The sequence below is a fragment of the Sarcophilus harrisii genome, chromosome 2 (genome assembly GCF_902635505.1).
Source record: "Sarcophilus harrisii chromosome 2, mSarHar1.11, whole genome shotgun sequence".
NCBI lineage: Eukaryota > Metazoa > Chordata > Mammalia > Dasyuromorphia > Dasyuridae > Sarcophilus > Sarcophilus harrisii.
Genome location: NC_045427.1, coordinates 592,711,605 through 592,735,217, shown reverse-complemented (window position 1 = coordinate 592,735,217; position 23,613 = coordinate 592,711,605). Strand labels below are relative to the sequence as shown.

At 37.8% G+C, this 23,613-nt stretch overlaps 1 protein-coding gene across 1 annotated transcript in view; it reads left to right on the top strand.

Moving 5' to 3' along the window:
* The window catches only part of HPSE2 (heparanase 2 (inactive)), a 677,809-nt gene that overhangs the window by 26,319 nt on the left and 627,877 nt on the right, over positions 1-23,613 (top strand). The gene's annotated exons all lie outside the window — the stretch shown is intronic.

The window sequence follows — 23,613 nt, the reverse complement described above, 5'->3', positions numbered from 1 at the left end:
TACCCTTCCCTAAAAGAGAAACCAGTTTACTTACATGGTTTTGTAGAGAGCACATGGCCAAAGAGGGATAACTCCAAATTGCATCATTCATTTCACTTGCAAACCCAAACTATCTTAAGATGTTATGTGACCAGTTTGGTTCCATTTCTGCTCTGCCATCCTTGTGAGCCTGACTTCTTCAGATCAGATCTGCTGTGGGCAGTGGAAGGAGCCTGAGATTTGGGACAAGAGTTGTTGTTGTTTACTTGTGCCCGACTCTTCATGACCCCGTGGACTATTTTTTTCCCCTCATGGGGCTTTCCTGGCAAAGATCTTAGAGTGGTTTGCCATCTCCTTCTCCAGAGAATCACTTTTTTTTGGTCAGAGTTCTCCATTATGAGCAGTCTTGGGTGACCTTCTGTGGCATAGCTCATAATTTCATTAAGCTGTGAAAGCCCCTTTGCCACGACAAGGCAGCGATCCAAGAAAGGCTTTTTTTTTCTTCCAAAGCAAATGGTCTGAATGATTTGCCCAGAGTCATATAGCTAGTAACTGAGGCTGAAATTGAACTCAGGCCTTTCTGTCTCTTAGAACCTTCACTCTATCGATTTCACTACCTAGGGGAGTGGGGTGGTGGTGTTTCAAATCCTATCTCTTCCATTTATTAATTTTGTGACTTTTTGCAAATAATTTCAGCTACTAGTTTCCTTGTCTGTTAACTGAGAGGTTGGGGTAGATGATCTCCAAATCTGACCTTTCCAAAGCATTTACAGATGTGGAAGCTCAGCTTTCTCATCTATAAAATGGGGTTGTATTCTTAGTTAAGTAAATACCTGATTCCCAGGACTATTTGAGGTAACGTATTTAAAGAACTTTGTGAAACCCTTAAGCATTTTATATATATGTATATATAACTAAATGTCAAATTAAAAAGAAATTAAATATATATAAAATAGGTATTAAATTTAGAAGGGCAACTGGAGGCACAGTGGATAGAGTGATGGGTTTTGAGTCAGCAAAACTCATCTTCCTAAGTTCAGATATGGTCTCAGACACTTACTAGCTGTATGATCCTGGCTAAGTCACCTAATCCTGTTTGCCTCAGTTTTTCCATCTGTAAAATAGGCTGCAGAAGGAAATGCCAAACCAGCTTTGCCAAGAAAACCCAAAAATGGGGTCATGAAGAATATGACACGACTGAACAACAACATTAACATTAGAATAGAAAAGAGACTGAACCCAGAGTTATAAGTCAAAAATTTTACAGATGGGCAAACTGAGTTTCTAGGAGAGTGACTTTACTCAAGGTCACAGAGGTAACAATTAGCTGATTGAAGGTTTAAACACGTTTCTCCATATTTAGTGATCTTTCTTGTAAAACACTGCCTTCCTTACCTGGGTTTGAATTCCCAGCTCTGACACTAAGTAAGCGTGACCCTGGACAAATCATTTAACCACCAAGAGATTAGATATGAGGGCAGGGTTTGGAGTGAGGAAGAACCACCAGATATTGAAGCCCTTGTTAGGAAGTTAGTCTGAATGCTGGGAAATAGAATGATGTAGAAATAGCATGGGGACTGGAGACACACAACCTGCCACTTACTAGTCATGACTCTGGGCAGGGGACTTACGTTTTCTGAGGTTCAGTTTCTCCCACTGGAAAACAGGGATAATATTTTTGGCACATTCTGCATGAGGTGAGTGAACCCTAAAACACTGGATACATATATGTTATTACTTAATTAGAATAACCAACTTTCAAAACCCAGCTCACTTCGCTCTGAAACCTTTGTAGATCTCTCATCGTTGATCACCTTTGCTACAGATTAACGACCTCTGGGCAAGACTTCCTACCACACTTCCTTTTGAAACAAACCCGTGGCATTGGTGCCTTTGTCTTAGTGTCGAAAAGGAGGTTGCAGGAAAAAACCTTCTGAATTTTCTTGAGAAAAAACTTATTACAATTCGCTGGACAACTTTCAGGCGGGTAAGGGCACCAGGGGATGGATGCTGGTCCTGGAAGTAGGGAAACCCGTTATCCAGCTTCAGATACTAACTATATAACCCTGAGCAAACCACTAAACTCTAGCCTGCCTTGGTTTCCTCATCTACAGAATGAGGATAATAATAGCTACTTCCTAAAATTGTTACAAGGATCAAATGAGGTAATCTGCAAGGTGCTTTACAGACCTTAAAGTATTTTTTTTTTTTAAATAAATACTAGCTGTTCTTTTAAAAAAAGGCAGCTAGGTGGCACAGTGGATAGAGCACTGAACATGGGGCCAGAAAGATTCATCTTCCTGAGTTCAAATCTGGTCTCACACATCTATTAGTTGGGTGAACTTGAGCAAGTCATTTAACCCTGTTTGTCTCAGTTTTCTCATCTGTCAAATGACCTAGAGAAGGAAATGGCAAACTACTCCAGTATTTCTGCCAAGAAAACCCCAAATGGGGTCATGAAGAGTTGGATGCTACTGGATAACAATTGTTATTTTAAGACCCTCCCACCTCCCACACTTACCCATCATGAAGTATGGGCATATTTAGGATGAAAATGACAAATTCTTAGAGCTTTAATGAAGTAGGCAGTTGGTGTAGGAGAAAGCAATAACTGGATTTTTGGATTAGATGATGGGTTCCAATCTTGACTCTGCTTTTTACTCCTTGGGTGAGATTGAGCAAATTACTTTGGGTATTTTGGAAGATGAGAGGGTTGGATTAGATGGCCTTGGAGGTTCCTTCCTGTTCTAAATCAATGATATTTCACTTTACTCAAGGTAGGAACACTCCTAGTCATTGGGTCTGGAGTCACAATTACAGCCTTCATTAACCAAAAGAGTCATGTGACTATTGAGTGCCCCCAAGAGTCTGTTATAGTAAGAGTATTCTAATAGAAAAATTACAAGTCTCCCAGTGTCAGGGGTTGCATATAAAAGAACCCAATGCAGCTTGGGAGCCTGGATCTGAATGTCACGGCTCCCAGAGTTGTTTTTAAAAATGTGAACTAAAAATAGAGCAAAAGCAAAAAAGAACAAGATAAACTGCAGGACACTGAGTGTATCCCCTATGGAGGATTTATGGGAAAACAAGGACAAAGATCACTTTTGAGGGCCTTGGGGAATTAATCAAGAATTTAAAAAAAATAAAGCACATAGTGCTGAACTACTAATTGCTCACACTTACACCATTTTGCAGTTTATAAAACATTGTATCTACCCCATGACTCATTACTCAGGCAGCTATTTAGCTACTGCCTACTTTTGCAAATGAGGAAACTGAGATTTGGAGATTAAAGGCTGTTGCATATGTAGGACATAATGAAAACTGGATCTAGACATGGAATTATAGATCATAAGTGAGAGGCCATATATAAATGTAAGCAACAAAGACCTCATCAGTGGTATGGATAGTCAGTGCTTTAGGAGATCATATGAAAATGAAGGAGGGAATTTGTAATGATATAATTTATGGAAAGAGATTTAAGTTTGATCTTGAATGATGATTCAGATAGCCAGAAAAGATCAGGGTAGATATTCCAGACAGCTTTTTATCATGAATGGCACAAAACATATTGAGAAAGAATGAAAAGAAAAGTTATCTCCTTCTTATATGGTTAAGATAGTAAAAAAGAAAATTACTTTCCAGGATGTAGTCAGGAAGATCTGAGTTCAAACTATTCCTCAGATATGTACCAGAACAGTGGTTCTGGGCAAGTCATTTATTCCCAGCCTCAGTTTCCCCATCTGTAAAATCCTTATTTGTAATCCTTTCTTTAAAAAAAGTTTTTTTTTTTTTTTTTAAAACGAACTCCACATATATGGGATTAATCCTTAACCGCTTATTTTATATGATGTCTTTTGGGGTAACTTGTCCAGCCAGCAGCCTGTTACTGTCCATGATTAAGTGTAAGTCCTTATGAGGGAATAAATTGTTATTTTCTACATTAAAAAAAATCAAATTTAGAGCCAAAATATCTAATCCAACCTTCTCATTTAATATAAGGAAAAATGGGGATACTAATAGTTACTATCTCATAGGGTAGTTGTGAGGATCAAATGGGATAATATATGTGAAGCTTTAGATAAGTATTTATTTCAATCATTATTTGGAAGAGGGATGGTTTTTCCATAGATGATTCTCAGACTGGATTTTTATTGGCTCCTCCCCATTCATATTTATGTGCCTGTAAAATCTTTGCCATTATATAGGCAGAGTTAGCTTATGTGTTTTTTGTCTGGCTCTTCTCTCTTTCATTTTTATTATTTCACATGTTTTTCCATATTTTCTTGGATTCCTTGTTCTTGCCATATTTGATGCCACAAAAGTATTGCCCTAGGTGATTTATACCACAATTTGGGAGATCATATCTCAACTGCTGAGCATGAATTCATTCATTCAATAAAAATTCATTGAGCATTGTTATGCAGACCACGCATATCGAATGTTTTTTTTTTTTTAACTTTTTCACAATTTCTTTTTAAAGAGCTGAGAATACTTTTGGATAGAAAAATTACTTTCTCTATTATATGGCCTTTGGTGATTCCTCCCCCCACCCCCAGTAATAGGGTGATTGCATCAAATGGATGGTCTATTTTAATAGTCTTAGTCCCAAAAAAAAAATGTCTTAGTGTCCCAAAAGTCTTAGTGCAGTTCAAAGCTATTAAACCTGGTCTTCTAAGTTTTAAAATAAAAATTTAAACATACCCTAAGACTTTCATCTTCTGTTGTGATTTAGAAAATACTCTAATTGACAACATACATTATCTTTTAAATGGACTATTTTCTAGAAACATAGCAATAGTAATCATAACAATAATAATGGTAATGATATTAGATATTTATATAGTTAACTTTTATAAAACACTATATACATGGTCTTCTTTGATTCTAAATTTGATTTGTTTCTCTAGCCAGTCAATAAACAGCTAGTCAATGAGCATTTTAAAAGTGATTTGTATGTATTAGACACTCTGCAAATTGCTACAGATATAGAGTAAGCCGACTTCAAGGAGCTCACTGTAAAAGGGCAGAGAACAAGATGGAAATTACCATGTGTTACTATGATATATATAGTATGACTAGTAGGTCATTTAAGAAGGATGGTAGTGGTAACGGGGAAGTCTCAGAGAAGGCTTCTTTAGGAAGGAAAATTTGAGCTGGGGAAGAGATGAGCCGAGAGGCCTTCTAGATGGAGGGAGCTGCCCTTAATAAAGGAGACCCTGGTAAACACATGCTAGGGGCAAGACACTGTGCTCATTGTCAAAACAACTATTCTTGCCTTCAGAGAGCTTACATCCTCACAGTGCATTAGGTGGTTAATCTTATCTCTTCTTTTCTCTTTTAGACAGAACTAACTTAGGAGTATATTTTACCTGGTTCCTACAGCCCTGCCTAATGCCTTGATTACCTTGCATGTAGTTAAGTCAATAGTAGATCAATAGACATTTATTAAATATCAACTATGTGCCAGACAAGATAGCTAGGTGGCAATGGATAGAATTCTAGGCCCTGAGTTAAGAAGACCTGAATTTAAATGTGGCCCGAGATTCTTCCTAGCTGAGTGATCCTGGGCAAGTCACTTTACCCTCTTTGCCTCAATTTCCTTATTTGTAATATCAGCTGGAGAAGGAAATCGCAAACCATTCAAAGATCTTTGACAAGAAAACCCTCAAAAGGGGTCAAGCATAGCTGAAATGATTTAACAACAAGTACCAGACACTATGCTAATTGCTGGGAATACAAAGAAGGGCAAAATAGGCCCCTTGAAGTAAGATTTCATAAGCCAGAGGAGGAACCACTGGAGAATCTTGAGGGACAAAATATGTGATGAAAAGAGATCTTTTTAGGAAGAGGAATCAGGCGACACTTTGTAATTAGGGTTGGCAAGGGGAAAGATGGGGCAGAAAACTCAGGTAATAAGAATTTAAGGTAGTCTGAGAATCTTACCATGAAGACTTAACATGAAGGTAATAATGATGATAAGAATTTCAGTAGCACTTCAGGGTTTAGAAAGCCTTTTCCTTTTTGCGTGCCCATGAAGTACATAGAACTAGAATTATTATCCTCATTCTACAGATCAAAAAACTGAATGCCATCGAAGTTAAGAGATCATTCATCATGTTTTGCAGCTAGAATTCAACCCCAGAATTAATTCAATGTCCACTACCTCAAAGTAGGAATGGAAAGAAAAGTATTCTTGAAAGAAAAGAGTTGGTGAGGGAAAAATTTGCCAGAACTTGGTCACTTGGAGTTACTTTGTGCCCTAGTTGGAACATTAAAGGGAGCCAATGGTAATGTTTCTTTGGAGAGTACTCTGAGGTAAAGGCTAATGCTTATAAAGCTGAGGGACTAATAACACTGGCATGAGTCATTTTTTTCCTTTCACAAGAAGCACAAAGCAGGCTTTTGGCCCTTGTCTTTGCCAATTCATCTCCATTTGAACTGGAAACAATCCCTGCTCTTTTTCTTTCCTTCCTCTCTCTTTCCCCTTCCCTTCCTCTCCCTTTTCCCTTCCTTTCTCTTCCTTTCTCTTCCCCTTCCCCTTCTCTTTCTTTCCTTTCCCCTTCCTTTCCCTTCCCTCTCTGTCTGTCTTTCTCTTTTTCCCTTCCTTCTTCTTTCCTTCCTTCCTTCCTTCCTTCCTTCCTTCCTTCCTTCCTTCCTTCCTTCCTTCCTTCCTTCCTTGTCTTTCTTTCTTTGCTTCCTTCCTTCCTCCTATTTCCGTCTGCCTCTCTGTATGTGTCTCTCTCTGTGCTTGTGTCTCACTCTCTATTGCTTAAACTTTGTCTCCCAAGAAGGCAAACTGTATAATCAGATTTTGAGTCAGTTGAGGATTACATGAAAAAAAAATTAACACACTGGTATAAGTTCTGCCTGAATGGCTGATCATGAGTGTATTATATGTTACCAAGTCTCCTAGGACAGTACTTATCAGGTATATGGAAGCTAAGTTGATACAGGGGAAAACTCAATAATTCTGCAATTTATTGTTATTTTTAAACCCAAGTTGAACAAGTGAGGTGTGTGTGTGTATTTGCTAATTTAGGATGGCTAGTCACCATTTCTGAAAAATTAGCTCCAAAATATATCCCTTCCATTTCCATGGAAAAAGAGCTCCAGGACTCTAATGGATTACTGATATTGCCATCAATATGAATCTGTTCATTATGTTTGTGACTCATATCCATCTACTTGGTTAAATCCACCACAAGGAGTCTACTCAGGGTTTTGGGGGAAGCCTTCTTTGCTTTTTCTTGACATTGGATTCCAATAAAGTCTACACAAAAAATCCTCTTCTGATACCTTGTAATGGCTTAGCAGTGACCTAGAGTTTTCAAAGACTGTGCCAATAGACTCCACCATGCCAGTATAATAGGCTTTGAATGCATCTCCAGGAACACCTGATTTCTGAAGACTAGACAAGTTGAGTACAAAGAAGCTTACCAACAGAAAGCTGGCCATTCATAGTAGTGATTTCCCAGAAAAGATTCATGTTGCTGGAGAATGGCACCTCAGTGGGTGACTTTAAGGAGTGCCTACTAAAGGGATTAGTATCAGTTCTCTGGGATGATAATTTATGCTACTGATGGAGTATTTAACCACCTGTGCCATGATGCAATATACTTCCTGCATTTATAATTTTTCCTGATGCAACTCTCTTTTATAACTTAGCAGATGATTGTCATGAGCAGCTAGGTGGTACAGTGGATAGAGCACTGGGCCTGCAGTCAGGAGGACCTGAGTTCAAACTCAGCCTCAGACTTTACTAGCTGTATGACCCTAGACAAGTGACTTAATTCTGTTTGCCTCAGTTTCCTCATCTGTCAAATGAGCTGGAAAAGGAAATGGCAAACCACTCCAGTATCTCCACCAAAAGGACCCCAAATGAGGTTATGAAGAGTCAGATATGACTGAAAAGGTCAACTTGTTGGGGAATCTCTCTCTGAACTTAGCCATTCTGGTTCCTGGATAAAATGATTCTAGTTCATCACTATGTATTTTTTTAGAAGTTGTTTTTTTTTTTTAGCTTGAGAAAACGTATTAGAACTTGTGGTCTGTTAAGCTAGCCCTGAGAATCCTGGGACAGCTAGGTGGCTCAGTGGATAGAGCATAAGTCCTGAATCAGGAGCACTTGAGTTAAAATCCAACCTCAGACACTTGATCTTTAGTCACCTTATGACCCTAGACAAATTATTTAACTCCAATTATCTCACAAAACCAAATAAGGAAACAACTCCCAAAACAAAAACCACCCCCAAAAGACACAAAAGAGAATTGAGGGTCCTCTCTACACCACAAAAAAGGCATTGGAAGTCCTTAGCAGAGTGTGAGATGGAGTTTGCACTCTACTGAACCCATTTCATTGCATCAAAGAGCAGACAGCACTAAGTTAGTCAATAAGCATTAAGTGCCTACTATGGGCCAGATACTAAGTACTGCTAAGTACAAGAGATACAAAGAAAAGCAAAGATGGTTTCTGCCTTCATGAAAGTTAGATTCTAATGAGAGAGACTAAATGTAAATTAGAGGGAAGGAAAAAAGCATTTTTAGAGTGTATACTCCATGCCAGGTATTGTGCTAAGCACTTTACAAATGTTAATCAGTTACTGAGAAATTTGCCATTTCTTTCTCCAACTCATTTGGCAGATGAGGAAACTGAGGTTGACCGGGTGAAGTGACTTGCCTAGGGTCACATGGCTAGAAAGTGTCTGAGGCCAGATTTGAACTCAGGGAGATGAGTCTTCCTGATTGTAGCCCTGGTGCTTTATCCACTATGGCACCACTTAGTGGTTGGTGATAACACTAATTAATGAATGTCAGAAGCAGGCTTTGAACCCAGGTCTTTCTGACTCCAATTTCCTTGTCCCTTTTATTGATATCTCACTTTGTTTTTTTTTTTTTTTTTGTTTGTTTGTTTTTGTTTTTAGTAAATCTTTTTGTTTTCAAAACATATGCATAGATAAATTTCAACATTCCCCTTTACTGTTGCAAATTTTTTCCCTCCTTTTCCCCACTCTCTCCTTAGACAGCAAATAATCCAATATATGTTAAACATGTGCAGTTCTTCTATATATATTTCCACAATTATCATGCTGCACAAGAAAAATCAGATCAAAAAGGAAAAAAAAGAAAAAGAAAACAAAATGCAAGCAAACAACAACAAAACGAGTGAAACTGCTATGTTGTGGTCCACACTCAGTTCCCACCATCCTCTCTCTGAGTGCAGATGGCTCTCTTCATCACAAGAACAATGGAACTGGCCTGAATCATCTCTTTGCTGAAAAGAGCCACATCCATCAGAATTGATTACTGTATAATCTTGCTGTTGCCATCTCACTTCTTTTCTAATGTTGGGCACACCTTCATTAACATTCTCTTGATGATACCCTATCCTCCTGAAAATTTTGCTATCCTCAGATTTGAATGTTCCCCCCCTGATTAATTCTTAGCCCTCCTCTTTTTTTCTCTCTATTCAGTTCTTTGGAAAACTTACCCACTCCCTCGTATCAGTTGTCACTTTATTTTTATTCCATTTGTTACATTTTCTCTAGGTTTAATCTCTATCTTGAGCTTCATCTCCCCATTTTCAGCAGTTCCCTGATGTTTTCCCTTTCAATGCTACTCTTATTTGGAAAATATTCCATCTTCCTTTGTTCGACTAAATTCTATCCACTTATTATGACCTATGTTGTATCTCAATCAAGTTTTTTCTGACCTCTTACTTTTAGAACACATTGTCTTGAGTATTTAGCAATTAATCATGGTTTCTTATGACATCGCTTATGTTCACATGCCATCTCTTCTCTAAAACTATTATTTGACAGTTCATTTGCAGAAGACTGTGGGATTTTAGTGAGCTGTTAGGTCAATGTAGTAATATGGTAATGAAGAGGAATAATTCAGTCTTTGTCTGCATGAAGATGCAGCGAGTTCAGGGGTAAAGAAATGATAATTCTACCCTACTTGGATCATACTTGCTGCTGTACTGTATCCAATTTGAGCCATTGCCTCTTATAAAGGATATGAGCAATTTGTAGATGTTCAGAAAATAGCAACTAGGATAGTAGAAATTCTTGTTTCATATCACATGAAGATTGGTTGAAGGAGATGGGATTATCCTAGAGAAGCAAAGGCTTTTAGTGGTTGTGCTGGGAGAGTGCAGAGAAGGAGGAAGTATGAAAGGTGCCTTCAAATATGTGAGGGAAGATTAGATGTCTTCTGCTTGGCCCCAGAGGACAGGAGAGGGAGCACTTGCAAAGAGAACTTCTCAGGTTCCATGTTATTGCTTTTCCTTCATTTTTTAAACAGAACCAGTAATGTTATGGTGATGTTTTGATTTGATTCCATGTTAAAGACCAATTAGAGATATTCAAAAGTTTAATAAGGAAGTAGTGAGCAGACTTCATTGAAGGAAGGGCTGTGTGACTATCTGTTAGCCATAGCATAGAGAGTATTCTTTTTGGGGTATGGTGAGATGTTTTTTACCACTTTGAAATCTTGTGGTTATATATTCCCATGTTTATTATGTCTTGATCAGAATTTTAAAAAATTAATGTAAAAAGAAAATGCTACTGTTGATTTTCCTTAGGAAATTTCTACCAAAGACTAAGCTCCTCAAATCAAAGATCTTTCCCCAATACTTCTCTAGAGAGACTATAATGGCAATTTTTATTTGACTTGAATTCAGGAAGCCAAGTGTGTTTAAACCTTTGGTCCAGCAATAACATTAATAATAATAACTAGCATATATAAGGGATTTTAATGTTTAGGATGCACTTTATATACATAAACTTATTGAATCTTCACAACAATTTTGTGAGATGAGTGCTATTATCATTTTTATGTTGCAGATGAGGAAACTGAGGCAAATTGAGTTTAAGTAATAATAACAATAACCTTTATATAGTGCTTACTATGTGCCAGACATTGTGCTAAGCAATTTACAATGATCATATCATTTGATCTTTGCAACAACCCTGGGAGGTAGGTATTATTTTTAGCCCCAGTTTAGAGATAAGGAAACTGAGACAAATAAAGGTTAAATTACTCGGCCAGAGTCATCCAACTAGTATCACATCTTCCTGACTGAAGGCACTCTATGTACTATGCTTCCAGCAGCCAAGTTGTGTCCTTCTGGACAAGTCATTTAATTTCTAAGCCTCCTCTTTAAAATGGTAGTACTGCTAGTTACATAAATTATTACCCCCAGTAGGTTGTAGTGTAAAACATGTTTTGTTAACCTTAATGTACCTTGTCAATATGAGTTATTATGTCTGTGGTCAGTGGTCCCCCAGCCCCCAGGCAGTTTCCATCTGTCGTATAGTCATACAGTACCTAAGCTACTTCATTTAAAGTAGATGAGGAGGGATCTTGGAAACTAAATTAGAAATACATCAGTAATGACAAACATATCTGCTTTAGTGTGGCAGTTTCATACATCATAGATTTGATGGCTACCTCAAAGCCTGAGCTCTGGTCAGTTCCTTTCTTCAGTAGTTTATCAGTGAGAATGTCAAGATAAGCTGTGATTCTTCTGGTATCATATCCACTTGTTGGTTGTTGGAGAAAGATCTCGCCTTTAGGTACATTTCATTTTTAAGTTGTGCTTAGCATGCTCTGTCCCCATTTCTACTTCTCTTCTAATCATCCCCTCAGGAAGGAATGACCTAGCACTTAAAGCCCTTTTATGCTTTTCTAGGTTTCCTGGATGAAGTTATGGAGAACATGGACTATAAAATGATGATAACAAAAATTCCCATAGCACTTTAAAGTTTGCATAGTGCTGCATGATCCTCCCAGCATCTCAGTGAACTATTGTAACTCCTGTTTGACAGCTGAGAAACATTGAGGCTGAGTAAAATTAGGCAAGGAGAAAGGATGTTATCAAATAAATACATGCATGAAGAAGCTGGCGTGGTCTTGTGGCTAGGAGTCACCAAGGGACATCCTAATGATGGCATACTAATGATGTCAGAAGGAAGGAAGGAAATCCTCCAGTATGATGAAGGGATGCCCTATGGGGAATTTAAGGGAGTGCTTAGATAAGCATTTTTTAGGATGGGGAGGCATGGATGGGTTAGATCTGTAGTGCTGGAGAAAGTGACCATATCAATGAGCTCATGGATTCCCTTGAGTATATGACTATTTGAGCATTTCTGGGCATCAAGGTAAGAAACTCTTTCTGCTTGCATTCAGATCAGTCCTTTGGCTTTCAGATCAACACTGTTCTTTTGACCACTCACACCACACTGATGAGCATAAGACATTTCTAAGCATCTGAGAAAGTTTCTTCCTTTTGTAAGAGTGGTCACTTAATAAATCAAGTTGTTTCCCATCCCCGCCCTCACCCTCACTTCACTTAAAGTAAACAACAAGATACCAAGCCTTGATTTTTATATGTTACATCTGAAATCTTTGAGAATAGGATTTGTAATCAGGGAGACCTGAGTTTAAAGTCTAGCCTTGGAAACTTTCTATCAGTATGATTCTGGGCTAATCATTTTACCACTCTGCCTCAGTTTCCTTTTCTGTAAAATGTTGATAATAATAAAACCTGCCTTCCAGGGTTGTTGAGGGAATCAGATGAAATGCTATTTTGTAAAACACTTTACAAACGTTAAATATGTAAATATATATGAATATATAAACTACTATCATGCATTCATTTATCTATCTATCTTTCCTCCAAAACTTGCTCTTCTTTTTGATTTCACAGTTTCTTTTGCTGCTATTACCATCAATTCACTGCCACACTTTGGTTTACCTCATTAAGGGTTGAAAATGTCTTTTACCTCTTTTTATATCCCTAGTACTTAATACATTGCCTGGAATGTAGTATGCACTTAACAATTGTTTTTTGGTTGATTGATTGATTCTTTTTACCCTTCCCTCCTTCACACTTTTCTTATAGTAGATTACTCACCAAGACCTTTTGAATCTCTCTTCTTAGTATCCTTCCTGGATGTTCCTTCCTCCCTATCCTCACACCTACCTAGTAAAGATCCTTATTGTTACATGATTATACTATTATAATAGTCTCTAATTGGGTTCTCCTATGAGTCCAACCTGCTAACCCATCATTCATGTTCCTACCAAGCTTATCTTCATTATGAAAAAAATCTGCTTATGTCATACCTCTGCTCAAAATCCTCCAGTGACTCCCTCTCCTCTACTAAAGTTCAAATGTCTTCAAGTCTTATATTATAGGTCCTCCATGATCTGCGTAACCTCATGTCTTACTACTTTCCTCTAAGTACAAAGCACTCTAGCTAAATCTAAATCCTCCCCATTCCCCATGTCTAGTGCTTTCCTTCTCTTGCTCTTGTTCATCCTGTTCCCTTTTCCTGGAATGTTCTTCTACTCCTTTAATTATTAAATCTCTACCTCTTCTTTTTTTCCTTCCATTTTAAAGGTTTATTAAAAGTGGACTTTATTTATATACCATGTTCATACAAAAGTACAAACAGTGTTTCTTTAGCACCTGTGGCAGATATTTTAAGGGGAAAACTGAGATCACATAACCTCAAGAATCATAAACATGCCAACTTTTCCCAAAATAATACCTCTCTTTATGGTAAGTTTAGATTTTTTATTTCAGGCTGAATCTTTTATCATGGCGCTAACATTGATAGCCTACCTCTTAACCCATCTTTGGCTAGGGAAGTGTGATGTCTTATCAGCAGAATAGTCAGTTCTGGTCAGTGCCTGGATAGAAACTCTCTAAGAAAAATCAGTGATGTTTTAGAAAGCAGTGCTTACAAGGGTTGTGAGATTATTAGTTGGTTCTTAATTTAATTTTCTGTGTATTCTTTTCCACCCACTTAATAGCAACTTATTTTTTTCAATTACATGTAAAGACAGTTTTCAACATTCATTTCTGTAAGATTTTGAGTTCCAAATTTTTCTCTTCCCTCCCTGTTAAGGGCAGGTCAATTCTCGAAGAGCCTCCATAGCCATGGATCATAGCATCTGAAGGAATTGCAAAGGCTGCTTTGCAGCCTGTGTTTTGGACTGGGCTTGAAATAAATTAGAGGCAGAGGGAAGAGGAGAGAGGTCAGACAACACAATTGCCTCTCAGTCAGAGAGGTCAGAGAACAGCAACTGCCTCTCAGTTCCCTTGTATCATCTTTTCACATGAGGAGATCCATTATTCCCTGGGTTGGATCTCCAGCAGCCACTATCAGGTGGCTCCCGTGTTTTCCAACACCTCCCTTCCCAAAACAGCAATCAATCTGATATAGGCTATACATACACAATCATGTTAAATATATTTCCATATTAGTCATATGAAAGAAGAATCAGAACAAAAAGGAAGAACCATGAGAAGAAAAAAGCAAATTTTAAAAAGTGAAAATAATGTGCTTTGATCTGCTTTCAATCTCCATAGTTCTTTCTCTGGATGTGGATGGCATTTTCCATCACAGTTCTATGGGATGGTCTTGGATCACATATTGTGAGAAGACCAAGTCTGTCATAGTTGATCATCACACATTGTTGTTGTTACTATGTACAGTGTCTTCTTGATTCTATTTACTTCACTTAGCATCAATTCATGTAAGTCTTTCTAGGTTTTTCTGAAATCTTCCTGCTCATCATTTCTTATAGAACAATAGGATTCCATTATATTCATATGCTACAACTTCCAAATTGATGTATATCCCCTCAATTTCCAGTTTTTTTGCTACCACAAAAAGAGCTACTATAAATATTTTTGCACCAATAGATCCTTTCCCCCTTTTTAATGATCTATTTAGTGGTATTGCTGGGTATAGAGAATTTTATAGCACCTTGAGCACAGCTCCAAATTGCTCTCCAGAATGGTTGGATCGGTTCACAACTCTACCAATAGTGCATTAGTGCTCCCACATCCCCTCCAACATTTATCATTTTATTTTCCTGTCTTCTTAATCAGTCTGTGAGGTGATACTTCAGGGGTTGTTTTAATTTGCATTTCCTTAACCAATAGTGATTTAGAACATTTTTTCTTCATATGACTATAGATACATTTAATTTTTTTCATCTGAAAACTATCTGTTCCTATCCTTTGACCATTTATCAATTGGGGAATGGCTTGTATTCTTATAAATTTGAATCATTTCTCTATATATTTTAGAAAGGAGGCCTTTATTAGAAATACTAGCTGTAAAAATTGTTTACCATCTTTCTGCTTTCTTTCTAATCTTGGTTGCACTGGTTTTGTTTGTGCAAACCCTTTTTAATTTAATGTAATCAAAATTATCCATTTTGTATTTCATAATGTTCTCAAGTTCTTCTTTGGTCATAAATTCCTCCCTTCTCTAAAGAATTGAGAGATAAACTATTCCTTGCTTTCCTAATTTGCTTATAATATCACCTTTTTGTTTAAATAATGAACCTATTTGGACTTTATTTTGGTATACAGTGTGAGATGTTGGTCTGTACCTACTTTCTGCCAGATTATTTTCTACTTTTTCTGGCAGCTTTTGTTAAATAGTGAGTTCTTATAAGCTGGAGTCTTTGGGTTTATCAAATAGTAGATTACTAAAGTCATTGATTACTCTATCTGGTGTAATGTAACCGGTACCACTGCTTCACTACTCTATTTCTTAGCTAGTAACAAATGGTTGTGATAACCTCCACTTTATAACATATTTTTAGGTCTGGTACAACCAGGCCCCTTCTTTTGAAGTTTTTCATTAATTCCCTTAAAATTCTTGACCTTTTGTTCTTCCAGATTAATTTAGTTATTATTTTTTCTATCTCTTTAAAGTAATTTCTTGACAGTTTTATTGGTACAGTACTGAATAAGTACTGAATAATTTGAGTAGAATTGTCACTTTTATTATATTAGTTTGGCCTACCCCTGAGCAATTGATATTTTTCCAATTGTTTAGATGCGACTTTATTCGTGTGAAAAGTGTTTCATAATTGTGTTCATATGGTTTCTGACTTTATCTTGGCAGGTAGATTCCCAAATATTTTATATTGTCTGCTGTTATTTTAAACAGGATTTCTCTTTATATCTCTTGCTGCTGGACTTTGTTGGTAACATATAGAAAAGCTGATGATTTATGAGGAATTATTTCATATCCTTCAACTCTGCTTTTTGTTTCAGATAGTGTTTTAGTTGACTTTCTAGGATTCTTTAAGTTTACCATCACATCATCTGCAAAAAGTGCTAGTTTCATTTTCTCATTGCTTACCCTAATTCCTTCAATTCCCTTTTCTTTTCTTATTGCTAAAACTAAGATTTCTAGGACAATATTGAATAATAGTGGCGATAACAGGTATCCTTATTTCACCTCTGATATTACTGGGAAGGCTTTTTAGCTCATCTCTATTTCTACCTCTTGTTTTTTGCTTACATACCACCGTCTCCAAAAGACCTTCCCTATTTACCATAGTAATTAATAACTTTTGTCTCTTTGAATCTCACACAGAAATTCTCCCCCTCTCTCAGTAGGATTATACTTGCCTCTTTATTATTCAGTTAGTGAAACATAAACTTCTTGAAGGCAGGGGCTTCTTTGCATTAAAAAAATTATTCTTAAACACTTTGCCCAGCGTATAGTATATACTGCAGTAGGTCTTTGATAAATGTGTGCGATTTTTGTTGTAGTATTCTTTATTGTAGTTATTCCATTTACACTAGATATATTCTATATGTAATCTTGTTATTTATATCTCTTTCCTATTAGAATAAGCTCCTGGAGGGCAGGAGTGGTCTTTGCCTTTCTTTGTATTCCCAATGTTTGACACAGCTTGGAAACAGCTTGGCAGGAGCAGCCTTCGTTTCAGTTCAGCGATCACCACAAGAATAGCCAGGCATTAAAGTCCAAAAGTCTTTATTGTCTCCTTTGCCTGGTGCTCAGCTAACTTTCCCGTGGCCTTCAGAGGGGACTGGATTTCAGTGGAGAAAATACAGGAGGACACGTCAGCCACCACAAGGTTGATGAAGATAGAAATGAATCTCTCTCTCTTTGGCTCTGAGAGCTTGAGCTCCTGCCTCCAGGCTGCTTATCTTCTCTGGCTCTGAGTCTGAATCAGAGGGCTTTTGCTTCAGCCTCCAGCCACCACATAAGTGGACGATGGAATAAACCTGTCTCTGCCTCCTTTGGCTGAGTTTATGCCAGCTTATATGGCGTATACTGAGTATAAACCAATCATTATATCATTAGGAAACCATTATTTGGTGTAAAATTAAATCAATCATACTGAACTTAGAGAACTATTAATCACCATGCTAAACTAGAAAACCACTGTCTCATCATTTCCACTGACTTAGTATCTTGTAAGAATCCTTGTTTCAGAGTTCTGGCCCGTAACAATGGCCACTGAACCAACTAAATTATAGAGGGGTATAGGCATGTTTTAACTTGGCCAAATTAATTATAAAAATAAAAAGATTTAGAGAGACAACATGGCATGATGGATCAAGATCTTGTCTTTAAGTAAGGAAGATTTCAATTTCAATCCTTCCTTTGATATATCCATACTTGGGAGTGTGATCCTGGACGGATCACAGTAATCTAGATAACTCTCTGTGACTGTGAGTTGTAAGATGCTGACTTGAGGTAGATGAAATTTTCCTTACCTGGAAGTTTGGTATATCAATAAAATAATAGGTCTAGTCCCTGTCCTCTACTGAAAAATTTAGTTGAAATGTATTATCAGGACAAGGGAACTTCTTTAGTCTCCTTCAGTACCAGTTTGCTTCTTTAGAAGAAGGAACACTTCTTTTTCTCAATGTTAATAGGAAATTGGTTATCAATAATTAATGAGCATATACAATTTCCTCTGGGGTGTGTGGAGTACTTAGAGAGGACTAGCATCTCTTGTGTGACTATGCTGAGCCCTTTTCAAGGCTGCTCATCCACCTTTGGTGTTCACCTGATATTCAACTCTCACCTCCACAAGGCTCCAAGAAATTGTAGCAAATGTGATGGCCACACCCCTAAAATCACCTTGGCAGATGGGCTAAACCATGTTGACAGTAAGCCACATGAACCTATCAGTGAGTTAGGGGGATATCGACCCCAATCATCATGTTCCAATGATCATGAAAGTAGCTGAAGTAGGCATGGTAGAACACTTGGAGCTTAGTGAGAGATTGAAGACCACAGGTCTTCTATAGCATCTTGGACTGTTCAGTTGTCAGTAAACTTGACTTTTGAAGTCATTGGACTTCATTGACTCCAGAAGAGAGAGAATTGATGATTTTGCCTAACTCTGCCTTACTAAAATCCAGTCTGTGGGCAAGTCAAGACATCATCCTATGATAATACTGGTTTTCTTCAAAACAAAGGACAGACAACAACAGCCTTCTCTGTAATCATCACCAAAATAAAGCGTCCATCTTTTGTACCCTCAATCTATCATATTTCTGTCCAGAAATACAACTAAGGATATATCACAAAGAACAGTTGAAGGTAGTGGGGAGGAGACAGCGGTTCAGAGGATGGTCTTATGGGAGGGGATGAGGTAATAACACATAAGATAGTCTAGCTGTAGGTTTAGTCCTGTTATCTTGGCAGGCAGTTTGTGAGACATTGTAGGCATTGTGGGGAAGGGCAAGCCTTGAAAACTCGGGCTGGCATCCTGGGGATACCCAAGAGGTGTAGACATCTCCGGATTTCTGTGGTAAGGGAATGTCCCACTATGAGGATTATTCTCCTCTCTCTCCTCTCTTCCCCATTAGTGTCCCCAGAGCAAAGTCCTGCTTTTTTTTTCACCTTATAAACATTAAAACACTTCTACAATACATTTTAACCCACATTACATAAGCTTTCTAATGTTGATTATTGTGCTTATCACCTTAAAATGTTAGCATGTTCTTCTGAGAGGATCTCAGCCAAGAAATCCCACTTGATTTTTCCATTTTTTTTTCTCAGTGTAAACATTGGCATTTGTCTTGTGGTTACATTCTTTAGATTCTCTCTCTTTCACAGGATCAGCATTCCTTGGACATTCTCTTCCATATCACTACAGAATTTTCACTGTTTCACAGTTTGTCTGATGTTACCTAAGAGAATCATTCAGAGCCCCAGTCATTGGCTCAGCCCAGCCATCAAGTTCCTTTTTCATTCAAAATGTTAGTATTATTTCCTCACAGAGGAGTCATTGCTTCCGCATAGAATCACACAATCACACAGAATCATAACATTTCAGAGTGGGAAGAGGCTTCTGAAGTGACTCTCTGTTCCAACTCATGGTTGAAAAATAACCCCTTTACAATATCCCCAATTAATTACCTTCCCGTCTACTTAGAGATGGCCAATAAGGGGGAACCCAATATCTCCCAAAGCAGGCCACTTTGTTTTTATATAGCTGTAGTCATTAGGAAGCTCTTCCTTATTTTGAGCTCAACTCTACTGTGCCTTGAACCTCCTCCCCTCATTGTTCCTAGTTTTGCCCTTTTGGAGGGCAAGCAGAAAGTTAATCTGGCTCAAAACAGTCTTACCAATACTTGAAGGTTGTGATTATTTTCCTGTGACCTAAACTTGCCCAGTTCTTCCAACTCATCCTTAAATGGCATGGACTCAAGGTCCTGTACCAGCCTGATCTACCCTCCTCTGGACACTCATTAGCTTATCAGTGTCCTTGCTGAATGATGATGCTCAACACTGAATACAGTCAATATAACACTTGTGGTATAACCAAAGCAGAGTGGAGACTATTATTTTTATATTTCTTCTCTCTCTCTCTCTCTCTCTCTCTCTCTCTCTCTCTCTCTCTCTCTCCTCTCTCTCTGATGAAGAGTTGGATTGTGAAACTTAGACTATTGATTCATCCCTGAAAGCTGTATGATATGAAGAGACTAGTTTTATAGGGAATATAAAGGGTATTATTCCAAGATACTTCTATACTCCTTGTGGGAGATGAAGTTCTTGATTCCCTTTTTCCAAGCTTTCTTCTATTTATATCATGGGAGTGTTTTGATATAATTTGTATCCCTTAAAGGACTAGAAAAATTCAGGCTGTTAAATGTTTCCCACAATTGATGTATCCCTGAAAATATTACAGAATATACAACAAAGGCTGAGTAGACAACTACAATCAGGGTGGTAGGGCAGGAGATAAGTCATTTCTCTAGAGCCCCAAAATATTAGAGTATCAAAGTATCAGAGAATCTCTCCTCACGCTTCCAGCTCTATACACTGAGTCAGTCCTTCCCCACCCCTTGGCAGTTGCTCTCTTGATATTGTTCATAGTCCCGTGGCAGTTTTCTACCATGAAGTGCACCTGGGACCCACCCCACAAATTCTTTTTGGACCTCTGGAGATTGGAGTTGCCTTAAACTACCAGCAATCTCTCCAGGAGATGATAATTAAGTACTCGGAAACTTGAGAATAGTCTCATTGACCTTGAGAATAGTCTTCAGTTCCTTTTCTATCTCAATGGAAATATGTCCTTGGCTGGTATGAGAAAAGATCCCATTTTAACAGTTATAGCTCATATTTATTGTGGCTGATACAGTGGGGGAAATTCTTGATCTTGATTTTAGAAATTCTGGAATTGAATCCTGGATTCCTTTTCCCACCAGAAACCTTGGGCAAATAGGCTAATATTTCTGAGCCTCAGTTTCCTTCATCTGTGCAATAGGGGATGGAGAAGGGAAAGGTTGGAGGAGATGATTTCTGAGCCATTCAGTTTGTATTTAAATCTTACAATCTGTTCACTTTGAATCTTGAGATTTGGGTTTGCAATCCAGCCCTGATGCTTGTTAGCTGTGTGATAGGTAGGTCATGGACAAGTTAACTAATCTGACCACTGGCTTCTTTATCTATAACATTGAATAATGATACTCTAACCTATCTTAGGGCAACTGTGGGGTGGGGAGAGGGGGTAATGAATAGAATGCTGATCCTGGAGGTAGGAAACCCTGACTTCAAATGTAGTCTCAGACACTTATTAGCTGTGTCTTAACCCCATATACCTCAGTGTTGTGAAGGAAAGCTAGAATTGGATTTAGTGAGGTGTAAAGGATAAAGTGAAAAGCATACTAGACTCAAGGGGTCAAAAGAACCTAGTGATTACCAGCTGAGTGACCTTGGGAAGAAGTTTATTTTTCTGAGCCTCTTTTCCCTCCAGAGTTTGTCTACATGTTTCAGTTGCTTTCTCACCCTTGAATTTCCTTTCTTCTTCCTTGGCTTCTTATCCTATTGGTCAATTCTTCCAAGGAGCCTCCACTTTAGGAAGTGTCCCCTGCTGGACATCTTTCACTCCCCATTTGACTTTACTTCTGATTCTCTGGACTTTGCCACCACTTCTGTCTCCCAAATATATCCCCCTTCTGTGTGTCATCTTCCCCCATTAGAATATAAGCTCCTTGAGAGGAGGAAAAATCTTTTTTTTTCCTGCTTAATCACAAGTGTTTGGCACATAGTAAATCCTTAGTAAACATTTATTGCCTGCCACTTATAAATGAAAGGTCTTTGATTTTATCAATTTAAGCAGCTTCCAGTGAGGAAAACTCCATGAGTATAGATATTTTTAGATAAATGTTTTTGTTGTTCGATTGTGTTCAATGCTTTGTGACCTCATTTGGGGTTTTCTTGACAAAGATACTGGAGGAATTTGCCATCTTTTTCTCCAACTCATTTTACAGATGGAGAAACTTAGGTAAACAAGGTTAAGTGACTGTCTAGGATCACACAGCTATTAAATGTTTGAGGCCAGATTTGAACTAGCTGAGTCTTCCTGACTGCGGGTCCTGCACTCTATTCACTATGCAAGTAAAGATTAACTAGCAGAGGATCAGGTGGCTAGTGTTAGAAGTAGAATTTGAATCCAGACCTTCTTGGTTTCAAGTTCAGCATCCTATTCACAATATCTTCTGATTTCTCCTTTATTTTAGTTACAAAATGAGAACAATTTGATGATCATATGAGATCATGTTTGTGAAGTGCTTTGTACATTGGAAAGCCCTCCACAGTGGTAGGTATTATTTATAAGCCACTCAAAGTCATGGTTGAGATTTGAACCCAAGCATTTTTTCCATTCCAAATCCAGGAATCTGTGACTAGTCAGCACTCTGGTGGTTTATTTCTTTTGCTAGTATCACCTGGAGGTGAAGATAGACATTATTTATGCATCAGATAGTCTTCCCCAGGGCTTTGGATACCAATTTGCTGAGAGAAAGAGGGAAACGGCCAGGCTTTATAGGGCTAAATATGGCTTTCCTCATTACATCACCCAACAGCTCTCTGAAGAAAACCTTGGCTTTTGAACGTATTAATGAACCCTTTCATCTGAAGGAGCATTTCTCCTTCTTCTTTCTCTTGATCAGGAATCATCTGAGCATTTCAAAATGCCATGACCTGCTGATTAATTGTCTATTGTACATCTGACAAATTACATTTCATGGACTAGCTTTTCTGGTGAAGGAGGCCCACAACTTTGGTCTCCTCTCCTCTGTTCTTTTACTTTCCCCATTTCTGTCTGTTTGATTCTCACTAATTATGGGAACCAACATACTTTTAAGCCTTCTGGCCACCAATATTGGTTAACTCTTTGATTGTCTCAGCAGTGCTATTATAAGGGGTTCTAAGTTACCACAAGAGCATTATGTATTTATTTCTTTAAAATTTATATTCCAGCAGCTTCAGAGAGCACATAGGTTAAGGTGACAAGTCTGTGAATATCTGTTAATCCATTTAGTGTCTCTGAATCATGAGAAATAAATGGTTTTCTCATAAAAAAGCAGATCTGGTTTAGACATATCTCTCACCCTCCACAGAATAACTACACTTTCTTGATGATTCATAAGGAAACTCCATTACCACATGAGGATACAGTTTTGGCCATGACTTTACTGAGAGAGAGAGAGAGAGAGAGAGAGAGAGAGGGAGAGAGAGAGAGAGAGCGAGAGAAAGAGAGATTGAGAGAGAGAAGAGAGTAAAGTACAAATGAAGAAGGCGTTATGATTCCAAAAATGAAGACAAAGATTAGGATGATACAGTGGAAATAGTGCTGCCTTTAGAATCAGATGTAAATTCAGATCCTGTCTTATTACTTCCTACCCCTGTGTGCATGGAGAAATTACTGAACATTTCTGCCTCAGTTTCCAGATCCTTAAAATAAGAGAATTAAACCAGATGACAACTTGGATCCCATTCATATCTAACTTTATGAGCCTATGAACTTTTTATTCAGCTAATTACTACTCTTAAATCTCTAATAGTAGAGAAGTGTATCAGAAACTTTACAGCTGAAGCATATGCCTTATTGATTTTATTGAGAAGAGAACAGAGGATCACAAAGGTTCTTGCTTCCTCTAGCACTTGCTATGTGTAGCAAGCAGCAGAACCAGCATTTGAATCCATGTTCTTGGTCTCCACATCCTGGGTTTTCCCCATATTTCACATTGTCTTTTATAGGAGAGATGGATTTTGTCTTTGGCTTATCCACTGCTGTCCTCAAGCCTGGATTCTTTTCCTGGTTGGTGTATATATATATATATATATATATATATATATATATATATATATATATATATATATATATATATAGCTTCTATATCTGTGGTTGATTCAACCTTTTACATTTTCATGCAGATTTATTTTATTTGTTTTTGTAAACAGCTATTATCATTTTCAATGATGTCGAATGTTCAGTGTTCAATGATGATGAATTTTTCTCTTTTTCAATTAATCTAGG